The sequence below is a fragment of the Aulonocara stuartgranti genome, assembly GCF_965226115.1.
Source record: "Aulonocara stuartgranti genome assembly, chromosome: 7".
In the NCBI taxonomy this organism is placed as follows: Eukaryota; Metazoa; Chordata; class Actinopteri; order Cichliformes; family Cichlidae; genus Aulonocara; species Aulonocara stuartgranti.
The window spans coordinates 37761363-37779363 of record NC_138945.1 but is presented as its reverse complement, the minus strand read 5'-3'; the positions used below and the strand labels follow the sequence as shown (position 1 = coordinate 37779363).

Sequence of the window (18001 nt, the reverse complement as noted above, 5' to 3'; positions counted from 1 at the left end):
TTTATTTGCAAAATAAATAACAGTATAACTAATAACTACAGTAACTTTGGAGACCATTTGGTTTTTTAGACTTTTTAATTTAACATCTACATCTATATATGTAGATATGTGTTCTCGACAATGTGTGCCATAAGAACACTAGCTGTGGACCTTTAGTGTCAACTATGTACAAGCAAGACAAATAAACACATCTTCTGGTGGTGGGCTTTTCACGCAGAGCTGGTGGAACCACCGCAAACACATCTCACACTGAATCTGTAAAAAAATAAATAATTACAAATCCCAATGTTAAAATTTCATTTATGGGAATTGATCATAACATTTAGCAGTCTTTCTTGATGTCATTACCCATTTGTTGTCAGTTTCATGCTCTTCTTCCCCGCAGAAATGACAGATGTTTGTCAAGTCATCTGTTTTAAAAAGTGAAAAAATAGCACATAGAGTATACTACCTACTGCACTTATTACTTCATTCAAACAACTATATGGTTTGTTTCTACAGCCATCATGATGAAAATATTCATGATGTGAGAACATTGAATGGTGGAAAATGAGTTACCTGTCTCTAGGAGAAGAGTGGTGGCAATTTGCAGCCTGTGTGTGTTTATGGCCTTTTTTGTAGACAGAAAGTCTATTGACTCTTTTCGCAAGATCTTTTCAGCAAACTGAAAAAGAGATTCGAAGATGACTAAATAGGCTAATATTGTAAATGTTATTTTATAGTAATTTGTTTCCTGTGAATCAAGTTCTTTCTTTTATTGTGTAATTATCTTATATTCCTTTTCCTGTCATTAACATTTATTACAACACAACATTTCCAATATTCTCGTATATATGTATGTATTACGGTTAAGACTCGTACTTTCAATGCAAAGACTCCACATGAGGTAGCGTCCACTTGTTTTGGGTGTTTGACTGTGTCACAAGTCCATCTTGAGACGTTGCATCCTTTTTTTCGCATGAATGAAAGACAAGTACAATAAAAACAAATAACATGTTTTAAAATTTTGGTGACACAAGAAGGTGAACAGTATGGAGAGCTTAAGTGTCTGTTGAACATCAAGTTAAGAACTGACCACACTGTTTTGTTAAAATCATTACTTTTTAAAAGTCTACAACGCATTTCCGTGGACAATTACTTCTGCTTTTTTTCCCGTTTCTGCCCATGATATAGAAATCAATCACTTACACAGTACACTTTGAAGAGATGTGGAGGAGGAGCAAAGATGAAATTCACACATGTATAACCTATGTGAAATTATTTAAGACATTTGTCTGATGTTTTAGTGCTAAACCTCCGCAACACTTTATGCAACTACTAAACATTATTCTCCCCATGCTATATTTTCTAATGTAAAAACATCATCTCATACAGACATCATGTCCTCAAATAAACATTGAAACATGGGGAGACTTCTCTTTAAAGGCAAAATTAACCCATAACACCACAATATCAGAAGGCCACCACAAAAATTCAAACCTGTTGCTGCTATTTTTTTAATTTTGAGTGCCAATTTTTTTTTTAATTTTTTTTGATTGACATCATACTTATAATTGTCATAATAAACACATAAATAACAACAGCAACAAAGCGTTTAATAAAGGGTCAAAATAAATTTCAACATTTATCCTTACCTTGTTGATTCCAAACAATTTTGGATACCTTGTTTAGTTTCTCCGAGTGGATCAAGATACAGTGACTTCTTTTCTTGTTAGTAAATGACCTACAGTAAAATTATGTGGAGAATTACATGTAATAATTCAAGAGTTAAGATTATCTGCATGCCATGCATTTGTCTTATAAAACTGATTTGATGAATATTGTAAATGCAATTATTTTTTTTTACCACTAATGTCCAGTGATGATGTTCATTTACAATTCCCAGAATGACTTCATGCTCCATGGGTTTGATCTTAAATTGAAACAAAACAATAAAAATATTCACTTCAGAAAGAAATGCAATAACATGTTGTTTAGAGTCCTTTTTTATTAAAGCAATTTATGATATATTATATATCATCCACTTATAAAGTACTGTGCGACAGCCATGATTCACCCCTCATTTCTTTAACCTGTGCAAGAAGCTGGACTATCTTATATTTTTTATAAGTGGTTTTGCACATTACTTCCTCCAAGACTAATAAAGGTCTTTCTAAGGATTTTTTTTGGACATGGAGTTCATTTTCAATCATTTTCAATGCGATCCTTTTACCATCTGCAGAATAATGTTTAATGCTTTCTTAAGCCTCTTTAACAGTGACGTAAGAATCACTTGATAATAAAAAGGTACCTATTAAAGAGATGAAGCAGTGTTGATGATTTCAAAAGAGATATTAGCCCAAATGTTTGAAAATCTCAAATCAAGCATTGATTGGAGTGTGTACAAAAAGAGGAGGAAACCAGACAAGCAGAGAACAAAAGAGAACTGTCAAGTCTAATAAACTATCCACATCTACTAACCCCAGTCTCAATTTATTCTTTCTGCATAAGCTGTTATCCAATCTAAATCTGGATGTGGATATGATCAGAGGTACTTAAACAATACACACAAGATTCTTTCTAGAGATACCTACCTTGAGTCTTGGAGCTTTTCTCTTCCAAATGGCAGTCATTGAAAATGAATCAATGAATGCTGCTTTTGCTGAATTATGACGATTGCATTGTCTCACCATGATCTCAAGATATGCATTAATAGACTGCGAATACAAAATGTAAACATTTGTTAACTGTTGTCAATGAATAAAACACTGATAGTTGCATTGTTGTCAGTAAAGATCACTGTACCTCACTTTCCAACTCCATGTCTGGACCAATTTGTTGGATATCCCAGTAGAATAATTTGTAAGCACCAATTCTGGAGAGTAGAATGTGAGGACTCTTTCCAGCCCAGGCATCCATTATATCTACAAAAAGTAATGAGAAAAAGAAATAAGTCAGCAGGACTAAATGTAAATCAAAATTTCAAATGCATAATTTCTTATGTAGTTGTCTGACAAAAGACGTGTTTCAGGGTAAATACTTTTAAGACGCTGATAAAATGGGCACATGGTTTAACATTGTATTTTGTAAAAAAAAAAGGAGAACTTAAATTTGCTTTTATTTGGGGGTAAAGTTACACTTACAATGTTCTACAAAGAAATTTAAATAAATTCATATTAATAAAAGAAAATAAATTTAAATACATAACAATAGAAATGCTCTTGCCCCCTATCATATCTTTTTTCCAGCAGAAACACCTATTACAACAATTTTTTAAAATTATGTTTAGTTGCAGCTACATGACTATATTTTAAAATACTCAGGCTCAAGGCTTGCACCTGTGGCCTTTACTATTACATAATCTTTTCTGGAAAAATGTTATTTTTCTCCTCCAAAACTAGTTTTATTATCTGTAAAATAGAGTGTCAATTTTTGGGCTGTTAAAAGCAGCGTCTTAAAGAGTATTTGATCTTTCGAACTGTTGCTGGCAGGCAGTCATCATCACAACATTAATATACTTCTTGTAGTGGGCATTCTATGTCACTAGCAGCATATATGACAGCAATTTTGGAAAAGAAGAAAATGAAGAACATACACTACTAGTCAAAATTTGGGACACACCTTCCCATTCAGTGTTTTTCTGTGTGTTCATGCTTTTCATGCAGTGACAATCATCTTAGGTGACTACCCCATGAAGCTCACTGACAGAAGGCCTAGAGTGTGCAAAGCAGTGATCAAAGCAAAGGGTGGCTAATTTGAAGAATCTAATATATAAAATATATTTTTGGTTCTTTCATACTTTTTGGTTTACTACATCATTTGTGTTAGGGTTAGTGCTCCATATGTGTCCATTCATAGTTTTGATGCCTCGAGTTCTAATCAACAATGAATCTACAAAATAGACAAGGAAATTAAGAAGCAACATTAAAATGAAGGTGTGTCCAAACTTTTCACTCTTAGTGTACATCAGATGTACAATATCAATCATGAACATTCTGGGTTACACAACAACAAAAGAAAGATTCACAGTTTTGAAGGACTCACTTTTTCATTTGTGTAATTTTACACATGTGGCTTACATCCTTTTACAAGTTTTCTATAATGTTTTGCCCCATGAATGTTTTTTTAAAGCATTAACATATTGTTAAATTTAAATATTCTGTTAGGAAATATACCTAACAAAATCTTTTTAAAGGTGTAAAATTTCCTATGCCATGATCTACAGAGTACTGAAACAAACACTGTCATAGGAACAAAAGTCCTTTTTAAAAAAATTAAAAAATATTATATTTATTTACATTTCTCTGCAACTGTTGGTTCTATGGTTTGTGCTGTAGATTGCTGGGCTGTAATCTGTGGAGCTGAGGCTTGTGTGGTTGTAGCATTTGGAGCTGTGGTCTGTGAGGCTGGGTCTGCTGTTGTGGTTTGTGAGGCTGGGTCTGCTGCTGTTGTGGTCTGTGAGGCTGGGTCTGCTGTTGTGGTCGGGTCTGCCGTTGTGGTCTGTGAGGCCTGGTCTGCTGTTGTGGTTTGTGAGGCTGGGTCTGCTGTTGTGGTTTGTGAGGCTGGGTCTGCTGCCGTTGTGGTCTGTGAGGCCTGGTCTGCTGTTATGGTTTTTGAGGCTGGGTCGGCTGCTGTTTTGGATTCGGTTTGTAGAGCTGTAGCGTGTTCTGGTGCTGTAGCACTTGTGGCTGGTTCTGGTGGTTCGTTGTCTTTCTGTGCTGTTGCTCCTGACTCTGGTTCTGATACCGTTATTGGTATACCTTGTGGAACTGGAAATGGATGTTTAGTTTGAACTGGTAGTGATGTAAGTGATGCCATTGGTGCTGTAGCCTGTGTAGCTCTAGGAGTTTCAGTAAGTATTCCAATGAGGTCCATCCCAACCAGTTCAAATGGCTGAGAGACCTTAAAAAGAAAATCATAGTTAAGTTAATAATACTGAAATTACACAGAATGCTAGTCTACTGTTATAATTTTTTTAAGTATATAATCAGTAGGTTTCTAAGCAATGAAAACATTGTGTGATTAAATGTGATTATTTGCTATGGTCGATGACTAACCTTTATCGGAATGTATTCTGCTGGTTTTTTAATTGTTGCAGCACTTGCCTGGCAAAGTGCGCACTGTGAAACCTAATCAAAAATAAAAGCAATTCAATAACAAACCCAATAGTTGATGATCAAGGTTTACATAACTTATTTTGAGAGATACAGAAACATTGCTGTGCTCCTCTTAAAATAATTTAGCTGTAGTCGAATTACATAGAGTTTGTTTTGGAGTACCCACCCAATTATTGATGTCGACTGACATCCCTGGCCAGTAGAACCGCTTTGAAATGGCTTCTCTTGTTTTTGTTTACCCGCAATGGGCCCCAGTAGGACTGGCATGAAAATCTGAAAAAATTGTGTTTGCCTCATCAGCCCCACAGACTACCGTTGTCTTTATGGTTTTGTCTGTGCCTTTGTAGCGCCAGTAAAACAGCTGCTCCCCTAAACATAAACAAGAAAATAGAAAAGTTTATTATAGCTGTTTAAACCACGACAGGTCTATATGTGGTAAAAGTCATGACAATACATGTAATGGGCTAAGTTTCCATTCAGCTTAAACACTCCCAAGAAAATCTCCAGGACTCAGACGATTGGATTCCAGAAGTTTTTACTGGGCACTTTTGTGAAACTGTAAACACAATACAATGAAATATACTGTAAACACAATACAATGAAATATATGAAATGTATTATAGATGCAATAAGCTCAAAGCATCTGGCTAATTATCACAGCTTGACAGCCTAGCCACATAGCTTATATGAGACACAATAAAGCTAACCGAATAACAGACAACGGTTCAAAACGCTTCACCGCTTAATTGTACAAAATGAATTATACTCACAGACTATGCCTTAGCGAAGAGAAAAGGATTAATCCTGTAACGGCGGAGCTGGCGGTTGAATGAGCCCACACGCTAATATCCCGAGTCACACAGTAGATTCACTTCCTGACTCTCAGCGTAAACTGCTCTCGTGTTGTCATGGTTACGAAAATACACACACCGCTCTAAGCTACGATAGCGAGATAAAGAGAACACAAAGAACACATTTCTGGGGGCATAACACTCCCCGCTTGGGGTCTTTAAGAGCCCACATCAATTGGCAGAGTCAGACTTTGGAGAAAGAAGCAGAACTACTTCTGTAATGGGACGAGAGAATCCTCTTCTATTTCCATCTTTAACGACCTCCACTTCGACTCTCCGGACCAGACCGTCCTTCCCTGGAAAGACTTTCGTGATGATGCCCATGGGCCACTCATTTCTCTCTGCCCGATCATCCTTTAAGAGAACTACGTCCCCTTCTTGAAGATTCGGCTGTTTCCCTTGCCACTTGTGTCGAAGTTGCAGTGTTTTGAGGTATTCACGCCTCCATCTGTTCCAAAACATGTCTGCCAGGCCCTGAACTTGTTTCCACTCCTCCCTGAAGAGATCTGCTTCCTCGAACTTGCCTGACGGCAAAGGAGGCGCGGAGCCTGTTTTGAGAGTCAGGAGCATGGCTGGTGTGAGGATGCAGGGCGACTCGGGGTCGGATGACACTGGAATGATCGGCCTTGCGTTCATAATTGCTGCTACCTCGGCCATAAGCGTGGTCAGAACCTCGTGCGTCAGGCGAGACTTTCTCTGTTCAAGCAGCATGCAGTCCAAGATACGGCGGGCAATGCCGATCATCCTCTCCCATGCGCCACCCATATGGGATGCATGGGGTGGTTTAAACACCCAGGTGCAGCTCTGTTTACTGAGGTACTTCTCCACCCTGTCGAACCCTGAGTTTTCCTTGTCCATCCCCAGCTCACGGGAAGCGCCGACGAAGTTAGTTCCGCAGTCCGAGCGTATCTGCTTCGTGGGGCCCCTGACCGCAAAGAATCTCCTCAAGGCGTTAATAAAGCTGCTGGCACTCATGGCTTCGATCACCTCAATGTGCACTGCCCTGGAACACATACACGAGAACATCACCGCCCATCGCTTGGAGTTCGAAACTCCTCCTCTTGTGCGGCGTGAAACGATGCCCCACGGTCCAAAGACATCGACACCTATGTAGGTGAAGGGAGGTGCTACTTGTAACCATTCTGCCGGCAGGGCTGCCATCCGTTGATGTTCGGCCTTCCCTCGCAGCTTCTTACAAGTGATGCATCCGTAGAGCAGACTGCTGATACAGCGTTTGGCTCCCACGAGCCAAAAACCTGCGGCCCGAACGGCACCCTCAGTAAGATGTCTCCCCTGGTGTTTTACTGCTTCGTGATAGTGGGACACAAGCAGAGTTGCGAGGTGATGCCGGCCAGGAATGATGATGGGATGAGTCTCGTTCATGCCTAAGCCTGACTGCTCGATCCGACCTCCTACCCTGAGTAGTCGATCCTGGTCCATAATGGGATGCAATCTCCACAAGCTGCTGGAAGATGGTATGTCGACTCCAGAACCGATACACTTGAGCTCTTCCGCGTAGCACTCACCCTGGACACTCTTTACGATGCACACTTTGGCTTTCAGCAGCTCCTCTTCCGTAGGACGACAGATGTGCCAGCCTCGACATTCGCCCTGCGTCGAGCGAGCGAAGGAGCTAGCTACGTGGATCAAATGTGCAATGGCTGCATGGAGTGTGCTGAACTTGGAGAAGCGTTCAAAGCGTTGAGGGCGTACCACGCCTTTAGCGACATGGGTGAGTTTCGTCGTCACCTGTGGACGCACTTCGGCGTCGATGTCGGGCTCGACAAGATTGTACGTCTCTTGAAGCTCGGATGGATGCCCTGATGCGTCGCAAAGAAAGGCTGGTCCTTTGAGCCATGGTGTACTGCTGAGCAGGGCTGATGCTACAGCTCTTGACCCAACGTCAGCTGGGTTAAGATGCGTTGGAACGTACTTCCACTGGCCGGGACAGGGTGACTGAAGGATACGTTGGACCCTATTGTGTACGTAGACATAAAATCTCCTTGACTGGTTATGGATGTATCCCAGTACGACCTTACTGTCTGTGTAGTAGGTGATGTTGTCATACGTTGTGTCCATCTCTGCGACTATCATCTCGGCGATCTATACGGCGAGCACAGCAGCACAAAGTTCAAGTCTAGGGACAGTTAGGCTAGGTTGGGGAGCCAACTTCGATTTCCCAAAGACAAACCCAGTTTGTCCCTGCTTGCCAGTTACCCTGATGTAGGCTACGGCCGCTATTGCTCTGACCGATGCGTCGGCGAAGACGCAGAGTTCTCTCCTTAGGGCGCCTGTGGTGGAGAGGGACGTATAAGGCCGTGGTATTTGGAGCCCCTCCAGGTCTTGAAGAGACTGTTTCCATCTAGTCCACTCGGTCTCCATGTCTTTGGGAAGGGGTGCGTCCCAATCTTCCGCTTGCAAGGTGAGTTCTCTTAGGATTCGTCTTCCATCAACTGTGATGGGTGCTAGAAACCCTAGGGGGTCGTATAGACTGTTCACGGTCGAGAGTGAACGGCTTCTGATCGATCTCGATCTGGAACGTGAAAGTGTCCGTGCGCATGTTCCAGAACAGTCCCAGGCTACGCTGGATAGGCAGATCATCGATGGAGAGATCCAGGCCATTGAAATCCTGAGAGCGATCCTGGGAGGGGAATGCTCTGATGACCGCGGAACGATTTGATGCAACCTTGTGCAGCCTGAGGTTGGAAGCCGCGAGCATCTTCTGCGCTCGCTGGAGAACTGCGATGCCTTCTTCCTCTGTACTGAAAGACTTTAAGGCATCGTCGACGTAGAAATCGCGGTCGACGAATCTCCTAGCATCGCTGCCGTAGTCGGCCTCTGCTGCCTTAGCCGCCCGCCGCAGGCAATACACTGCGACGGCAGGCGAGGGGCTGTTACCAAAGAGATGCACCCGCATCCTGTAATCCACGACGTCAGAGGTAGGGTCATTGTCTCTATACCACAGGAAGCGGAGAAAATCCCGGTGGTCTTCTTTCACGATGAAGCAGTGGAACATGTGCTCGATGTCGGCGGTGATTGCAACCTGTTCCTTCCTAAACCTCATAAGAACACCTAGTAGGCTGTTATTAAGATCGGGACCACTGAGTAAGACATCGTTGAGCGATACTCCCTCATAGGATGCACTGCTGTCGAAGACCACGCGGATCTTGTCCGGCTTCCGGGGGTGGTACACGCCGAACAGGGGCAAGTACCAACGCTCCTGACCGGGTTACAAGGGAGGGGCAGCTTCTGCGTGCGCCTTCTTGAGCATCTTCTCCATAAACTCTAGGAAGTCGGCTTTCATCCGTGGTCGTTTTTCCAGTGAGCGCCGAAGTGAGACGAGGCGTTCGAGAGCCTGTTTCCTGTTGTTAGGGAGTCGCTGCCTCGGTGACCTAAACGGCAAAGGTGCGACCCAACTGTTGGAGCTGTCTTGGCAACACTCGGCTTCCATTATCCTTAGAAACTCCAAATCTTCCCTGGATGGAGCAAGTTTGTGGTCGTTGGGAGTGCAAGCGAAGACGGTTTGCCCCAAATTGTCTCCGATTAGCGTCGTCGGGGTTCGCGCTGGATGTTGTTGATAGTCACGTGCTTGTTCAAACACCTCTGTCACTTTGATCTGGTTGTTACATGGCTGGAGATGGCTTGTACGACCGTTCCCTAGAACGGCTGTTTTGTAGCTTCTCACCTCCGGTGGTCTGTGAGCACCTCCGAGGCACACGTCTCCGACGATGACCCATCCCAGGTCAAGCCTTTGGGCGAAGGGAGCATCTCCTGGGCCGCTTATTTGCTCTCGGACCTTGTGGACCCGTAAGATATCTCTGCCCAGTAAGAGAAGAATGCTGGCGTCTGGGTCCGGAGGTGGTATCTTGTCAGCGATGCGTTTTAGGTGGGTATGATGATAGGCCACACCGGGGGTGGGAATCTCCGTGCGGATGTTGGGAATTTGGTTACACTCGAGGAGTGTAGGCAGAGAGATACTCAGTTTCTCGTCCAACGGCTCTACGGTGTAGCCGCTGGCTCTCCTTCCTGATGTCTCCGTACGTCCCGCGCAGGTCTTTAGTGTGTATGAGTACGAGCGCCCGGAGATCTTGAAGGCTTCGAAGAACTCTGACCGCGCGAGGGAGCGATTACTCTGCTCATCCAATATAGCGTACATTCTCTTGGCTTCCTCTCTTTGTCCGTTTGGGAACACCCTGACGAGACAGATCTTAGCACACGCTCTAGCACTCAGACCTTCCCCACATACCTGTGTGCACGTTGCGTTGACCTCCTGGTTATCAGCTTTGTCCTCCTCCCCGCTATCCTCTGAGATGGAGGGGAACGATTTAGATTTCCAGGTAGGTGGGTGAGGGTGGAGGGCTGTCACGTGGGCAGCGCTACCACACTCGGTGCATGTTATCTTGGCTGTGTAGTTCTTTGCAAAGTGTTCTGTTGACGAGCAACAGCGAAAGCAGACGTAGTGTTCTTTCAGAAGCTGTTTGCGATCATCTAAGCTCTTCTCGCGGAAACCTCTGCATTTCCTCAGAGGATGGGGTTTTTTGTGCAGGGGGCAATGTTTATTCGGGTCAATACGTTCCCTGCTTTCCTTAGACTCGAACTTGGCAGTGCCTGAGACTTGTGTTTTGTGGGTGTGAACGGACGTCTTCGTGGGCCTCTCCCATTTATTCATTCTCTCGTTTGGGGGGCTTGGCGTGAAGAGGTTGAAACTTGGGTCCGTACGTGCTTTCGCCTCGGTGCGGATGAAGTTCACCAACACGGAGAAAGGTGGGAAGCTGACGAAATGTTCTTGTTTGTATCTCGTCCCGTGGTATAGCCACTTTTCTTGTATGCTGTATGGAAGTTTCTCGATGATGGGCTTAATTCCTCTGGAGGTATCCAAGTACGACATGCCCGCGAGGTAGCCATCTTCTTTAGCGGCTTGTAGCTCTGACAACAGGTCGGCTAGATCCCGGAGTCTCCGTGGATCTTTTGTCGTGAGCTTTGGGAAGCTTTCTAGTTTGCTGAACAGAGCTTGTTCGACGGCTTCTGGGGAGCCATATAGTTCGTCGAGGCGCCCCCATGCTGAGCACAGTCCAATAGTTGGATTCCTGATGTTGACCGTTTTTATTCTTCTTACCTGCTCTGTTGACTCCTTTCCCAGGTGTCTGGTTAGGAGGTCGAGTTCTTCTGCAGCAGACAGGTCTAGATTGGCAATGGCGTTCTGGAATGATGTTTTCCAGGCCCAATAGTTTATTGGCTGGTCGTCATATGCGGTGAGACCTGAAGTCACCAAGTGGTTACGAGCGAGATATTTGATGAGGTCAGTGGTTGTAGAATGGTTGTAATCACCTCCGTAGCGTGTCCCGTGGACGGGCTGATGCGTGGGAAACGTAGAATCTCGTTTGGGGTTCTGCTGTAGGAGTGGAGTTGGAGGGGGGTAGAAGGGTGACTTGGAGCTCTGTCGTGTTGGTGCGTCGCTTCTCCAAGGGCCCTGAAGAGCTTGGTGTGGCGTAATAGCAGCAGGAGCGGCAGCTTGGGTCTGAGCCGCGTTATGCGGGTGGGTGACTGGCTGAGAAGGGGGAAGGTTATTTTCTGTAGCCGATAGACCCTTGGCGCTCAGGCTGGCCTGTTCGGAGACAAAGGCGGCTACGCGCTGGTCTTTGACAGACTGGCGGACCAGGCTGTTAACTTCGCTGCGTACTTCGAGACCCATATCCTGCAGACCAGCTACTAGGGAGTTCGCCTCAGCAACGGCGGCATCCCTTTCTTTTTCATCGATTAGTGCGTCGAGGCTGGCTTGAATACGTGCTTGCTCCACTTTAAGCTCGATTTCTCTTTTTGAATGTGCCGCTCTAGCTTGCGCGGCTTCAGCCTTTGCTTTTGCCATGGCAATGGCTATGCTGATTTTTGAGCCAGACGATGTACCAGATGAGCGACTGCTCCTTGAGCGCACACACTCTGACTGGTTGTCTCCATTTCCTTTGTCAGCATTGCTACGTTGTGACATTGCGTGTCGTTGGGTCTCCAGTATCGGGAGATGTGGGCTGCGGCGAAGTTTTCCGAGGCTATATTGGAGGCTGCTTATCTCTCGATAATGAGTAGCTCCGTACAGCGGCGATCCTCGTATCCCTATTAGCTGCATTGCAGTCTTTTCACTGTAATGGGCTAAGTTTCCATTCAGCTTAAACACTCCCAAGAAAATCTCCAGGACTCAGACGATTGGATTCCAGAAGTTTTTACTGGGCACTTTTGTGAAACTGTAAACACAATACAATGAAATATACTGTAAACACAATACAATGAAATATATGAAATGTATTATAGATGCAATAAGCTCAAAGCATCTGGCTAATTATCACAGCTTGACAGCCTAGCCGCATAGCTTATATGAGACACAATAAAGCTAACCGAATAACAGACAACGGTTCAAAACGCTTCACCGCTTAATTGTACAAAATGAATTATACTCACAGACTATGCCTTAGCGAAGAGAAAAGGATTAATCCTGTAACGGCGGAGCTGGCGGTTGAATGAGCCCACACGCTAATATCCCGAGTCACACAGTAGATTCACTTCCTGACTCTCAGCGTAAACTGCTCTCGTGTTGTCATGGTTACGAAAATACACACACCGCTCTAAGCTACGATAGCGAGATAAAGAGAACACAAAGAACACATTTCTGGGGGCATAACAATACATCTTGAATGTAATGAATCAATTATGTATGTGATATAATTTGGGGGTGACTATTGGACTGGTTCTCTATATTTATGACAGTATGACTACTTCAGAAACCAAAAAGATTATGCCACACACAAGACTGTATTACTGATACTAAAAAAAGTGATGGGTGTGTAAAGTAATTATGACTAATGGCCTTCAGATATCATGGATTTATTTTTAATACAAATATCAATTCGAAGTAGTTTAATTCCAAATTTCCTGCTGTCAGTAATTTTCCACATATGTAATTTAAAGACATAAAGACATAACAGTGGGTACACCTGCGTAAATGGGTGTGGCACATACCACTCCAAAAGTAATTACGACGTAATATATTGTAGTTAAGCTATAAAAGGACAAAAACAGTTCTTAGTTAACGCTGTCTACTTAATAGCAAACCTTAAAACTTTTACTTTAATAAACGCACATGTGCCTATTAACCGGGGTTAACTAGGTCAAAGAAAGGTCAAGCTAATTAAATCGGTTAGTGCAAATTAAGACTACACATTATGCCATTGTATATGTATTAATATATATGTATTGATGACATTTATAAACGCTACAAAGTTGCAGTTATTACCTTCAATGTCGTAAATAGCAGCTTTTCTTCGGAGAAGAAATTTCTCTTTCTTCGTGAAAAGCACTGGATACTCGCCTTTCAGTTTATATGCAACCAAAATCTTGTACTCGTCTGGTTCCATCCTCTTGTGGTGTTTGTTATTTTCGAAAACAAATTGTAAAGTAATCTTTTAGTTAGCTCAGAGGCACTCTGGTTTTCGGTTCGTGCGCACAATGTGAGCTAATTTGCATAATTGATTAGGAAAACCCACGTGACCGGAGATTTTGGAAAAATTTGACAATGTCGGAGTCGAGTAGGCCTACGAAAGGTTGGCCAAAACTGACTTGCCAACTTTTGAAAAGCCCTGTTACTTACAAAGACGATAAATATATATATTTAAATGTTGTTTTAAATTTTATTTATTTACAAAGAAAAACTCTGCCAATGTGCATCATCATAGATTGGGGGGGGGCACACATTTTGGCAGCCGATGCCACACAGCCTGATAAATTTTGTATCCCTCCATAACTTTTGCTGTGAATAAGACATGGTCTCCAAAGTTACTGTACTTATTGGTTATACTGTGACTTATTTGGCAAATATACCCTTTGTGATGGCAAAGGCAATATGGATTACAGATGGGGGGGGGCACACATTTTGGCAGCCGATGCCACACAGCCTGATAAAATCTGTATCCCTCCATAACTTTTGCTGTGAATGAGACATCTTCTCCAAAGTTACTGTACTTATTGGTTATACTGTGACTTATTTGGCAAATATACCCTTTGTGATGGCAAAGGCAATATGGATTACAGATGGGGGGGGCACACATTTTGGCAGCCGATGCCACACAGCCTGATAGATGGATGGAACCAAGATGGCGCCGCGTATGGTCGCCCTGGTGCTTCAGTGCGTTACTTTTGTTTTGTTTTTGTGCATTTCTTCTGTGTCTGGGCACTCCTCTGGATACTCGTACACCAGAGAAGAGCTCCTTAACTACAGGACTACAACGCCTGTGGATTTATTTCCAATATTTGTCGCATCTGCGGCAGATTTACTGCTGACTCTGACCAGGAAAGCGAGACGCCGAAAGAGAGGGAAGCGAGCCGGCGCACTCGTGCGTTTGAGGAGACGCGGACTGCGAACTGCTCTTCCTTGGATCTTCCTTTCTAATGTACGCTCACTCGGGAATAAGATTGAAGAACTGGCCCTGATGAGAAGCATGAACAGAGACTTTGCCTCCTCCTGTGTCTTATGTTTTACAGAGTCGTGGCTCAGTGAGAACATCCCAGACTGCGCGCTCAAGCTGGAGGGCTTCCATCTGCTGCGCGCGGACCGGCAGGCCGCTCTCTCCGGTAAGTCCAAAGGTGGAGGTCTCTGCTTCTACATCAATAGTGGCTGGTGCACAGATGTGACAGTGATTGCTCAGCACTGCTCTTCCTCTCTGGAATATCTTTTTATCCACTGCAAACCGTTTTATTCTCCGCGGGAGTTTGCTTCATTCATCCTGGCCGCTGTTTACATCCCGCCAGACGCAGATGCGCAGGCAGCTCAGTGCGCACTCGCGGAGCAGATACTGCACATGGAGCGGACATTCCCGGACTCTCTCATCATTGCTCTTGGGGACTTTAACAAAGCCAATCTGAGCCATGAGCTTCCCAAATACAAGCAGTATATTAAATGCCCGACCAGAGAGGAGAAGACATTAGACCACTGTTACAGCACGATCAGCGGGGCCTATCGTGCAGTGCCCCCCGCTTCACTCGGACTTTCTGACCACGTCATGATCCACCTAATCCCCGCGTACAGACAGAGGCTGAAGCTCTCCAAACCTGTCGTGAGGACTAAAAAACTGTGGAGCAACGAGGCTGTGGAGGAGCTTCGCACGTGTCTGGAGTCTACAGACTGGGACACAATGAAGGCTGCTTCTAACAGCTTGGACGAGTTTACGGACACTGTCACCTCCTATATCCACTTCTGTGAGGACAGCATTGTGCCATCACGCACCAGGGTGAGTTATAACAATGACAAACCCTGGTTTACTCCTAAACTCAAAAAGCTGTGGCTGGAAAAGAGAAAGGCGTTCAGAAGCGGAGACAGGGACTGCTACAGAGAGGCCAAGTACAGGTTCACTAAAGAAGTGGACATTGCTAAACATCAGCACTCTGAGAAGATGCAGCAGCAGATCTCAGAGAATGACTCGGCCTCTGTGTGGAAAGGTTTTAGGAATATCACAAACTACAAGCCTAAAACCCCCCACTCCACTGATGACTTGCTCTTAGCCAACACCCTTAACGACTTCTACTGCCGTTTTGACGAGCCATCAGGCAGCCTTCACACCTCCAACGGCCCCAACAATAGAGGCACTTTGGACACTAATTCCCCCACCTCTCCCCCCTCCATAGAGCCATCACCACCTTCAAACCGTTCACCTACAACACCCCCCTCCTCACCCCACACAAAAGAGGATTTCACACCACCTCCTCCCACCACAACTCTTCATATTCATGAAGCAGATGTGAGGAAGCAGTTTAAGAATCTGAATGCTCGGAAAGCTCCCGGCCCAGACAGTGTGTCTCCTGCCACCCTCAGACACTGTGCAAACGAGCTGGCCCCAGTGTTTTCTGGCATTTTCAACTCCTCACTGCAGGCATGTCATGTGCCTGCCTGCTTCAAGTCCTCCACCATAATCCCTGTCCCCAAGAAACCTAGGATCACTGGACTAAATGACTACAGACCCGTGGCTCTGACATCTGTGGTCATGAAGTCTTTTGAGCGCCTAGTTCTCTCCCATCTCAGGACCCTCACGGCCCCCCTCCTGGACCCCCTGCAGTTTGCATATAGAGCCAACAGGTCTGTAGACGACGCCATCAACATGGCCCTACACTTCATCCTGCAGCATCTGGACTCCCCAGGAACCTACACCAGGATCCTGTTTGTGGACTTCAGCTCTGCCTTCAACACCATCCTTCCAGACCATCTCCGAGACAAGCTTTCCCAGATGAATGTGCCTGATCCCATCTGCCGGTGGATCACTGACTTCCTGACGGACAGGAAGCAGCATGTGAGGCTGGGAAAGAATGTCTCGGACTCCCGGACCATCAGCACCGGCTCCCCTCAGGGCTGTGTTCTTTCTCCTCTGCTCTTCTCCCTGTACACCAACTGCTGCACCTCCACCCACCAGTCTGTCAAGCTAATCAAGTTTGCAGATGACACCACCGTTATTGGGCTCATCTCTGACGGGGATGAGTCTGCCTACAGGAGGGAGGTTGAACGTCTGGTGTCCTGGTGCAGCCACAACAACCTGGTGCTGAATGCCCAGAAGACAGTGGAGATTATTGTGGACTTCAGGAAGCACACAGCCCCACTCCCCCCCATCATCCTGACTGACACCCCCATCACCTCTGTGGACTCATTCCGCTTCCTGGGTACCACCATCACCCAGGACCTGAAGTGGGAGCCCACCATCACCTCCGTCATCAAGAAAGCCCAGCAGAGGATGTACTTCCTGAGGCAGCTGAAGAAATTCAACACGGACAATGATGCAGTTCTACACTGCAATCATCGAGTCCATCCTCACCTCCTCCATCACCGTGTGGTACGCTGGAGCCACTATCAGGGACAAACAGAGACTGCAGCGTGTTGTGCGCTCTGCTGAGAAGGTGATTGGCTGCAGACTCCCATCTCTGCTGGACCTGTACACCTCCAGGACATTGCGGCGTGCAGCTCGGATCTCAGCTGACCCTTCTCACCCTGGACACAGTCTGTTTGACCTGCTCCCCTCAGGCAGGAGGCTCCGGTCCATTCGCACCAGAACCTCTCGCCATAAGAACAGTTTCTTCCTCTCTGCTGTTGGACACATGAACAATAACCATATGACTGTTCCCACCACTAACACATGACCCTACGCTGTGTCACTGCATCATTCCATGTTTGGCACTGATCACCACCTGCACTCATGTATATATCTTTCTACGTAGCACTCTTAATTCTTATTCTCATGTATATATCTCATGTATATCTCATGCACATATCTTTCTACGTAGCACTTTTAATTCTTATCCCTACTTTTATTTTTTCATGTCTATTTAAGTGCTATTTATGACACTATGTTTGCACTGAAGCACCGCAGCAATTTCCTAATGTTGTAAACCTGCTCAACATTTGGCAATAAACCCTTTCTGATTCTGATTCTGATTCTGATAAAATCTGTATCCCTCCATAACTTTTGCTGTGAATAATACATCTTCTCCAAAGTTACTGTACTTATTGGTTATACTGAGATTGATTTTGCAAATAAACTCATTCGTGATAGCTTCGCTACAAAGTGTAAACCGAGTGTAAATTCACTGGAGAGCGACGTGTTTCCATGATCGCATCTGGTTTTACAGTATTATAGTATCAAAGTCTTTTTCTAGACAAAGTATTCCCAGCAGGTTATTTCAGTGTACATTATAAGGTAAACTGTCTTCCACACGGCACATTACAATATCACGAAACTAATATTAAATTCATCGAGTCTGCTGTTTTCCAGCTTTTACTCTTTATCGCGTCGACTGCAGATCAGTGACAAGTAGCGTACAGAACGGAGCTGGGCAAGTGGCTCCTCCTACTTTGCGCGCTCCCGTGAATGGGGAAACAATTTTTGACGGGGGTAACTACTTTGGCACAACACCTGGACAGGCTTACTATGACCCACATGCCATCCGATTGGCTGAGCAAAGTCATGTGGTTGGAGTCATGTATTTGTGATGCGTTCAATGGCAGGAAATAAGTGCAGGAAATTACATTTA

At 44.8% G+C, this 18001-nt stretch overlaps 2 long non-coding RNA genes across 2 annotated transcripts; both read right to left on the bottom strand.

Annotated features, from left to right (window-relative positions):
• Positions 1–206: 206 nt before the first annotated feature.
• Positions 207–696, bottom strand: LOC309710169. Its single transcript, XR_014277672.1, has 3 exons — positions 559–696; positions 349–410; positions 207–255 (listed from the first exon to the last, which is right to left on the bottom strand). It is a non-coding gene; the product is annotated as an uncharacterized lncRNA (long non-coding RNA).
• A 969-nt stretch (positions 697–1665) lies between these two features.
• On the bottom strand, positions 1666–2897 carry LOC309710168. Its single transcript, XR_014277671.1, has 4 exons — positions 2785–2897; positions 2574–2696; positions 1847–1912; positions 1666–1723 (listed from the first exon to the last, which is right to left on the bottom strand). It is a non-coding gene; the product is annotated as an uncharacterized lncRNA (long non-coding RNA).
• Between the last annotated feature and the right edge of the window lie 15104 nt (positions 2898–18001).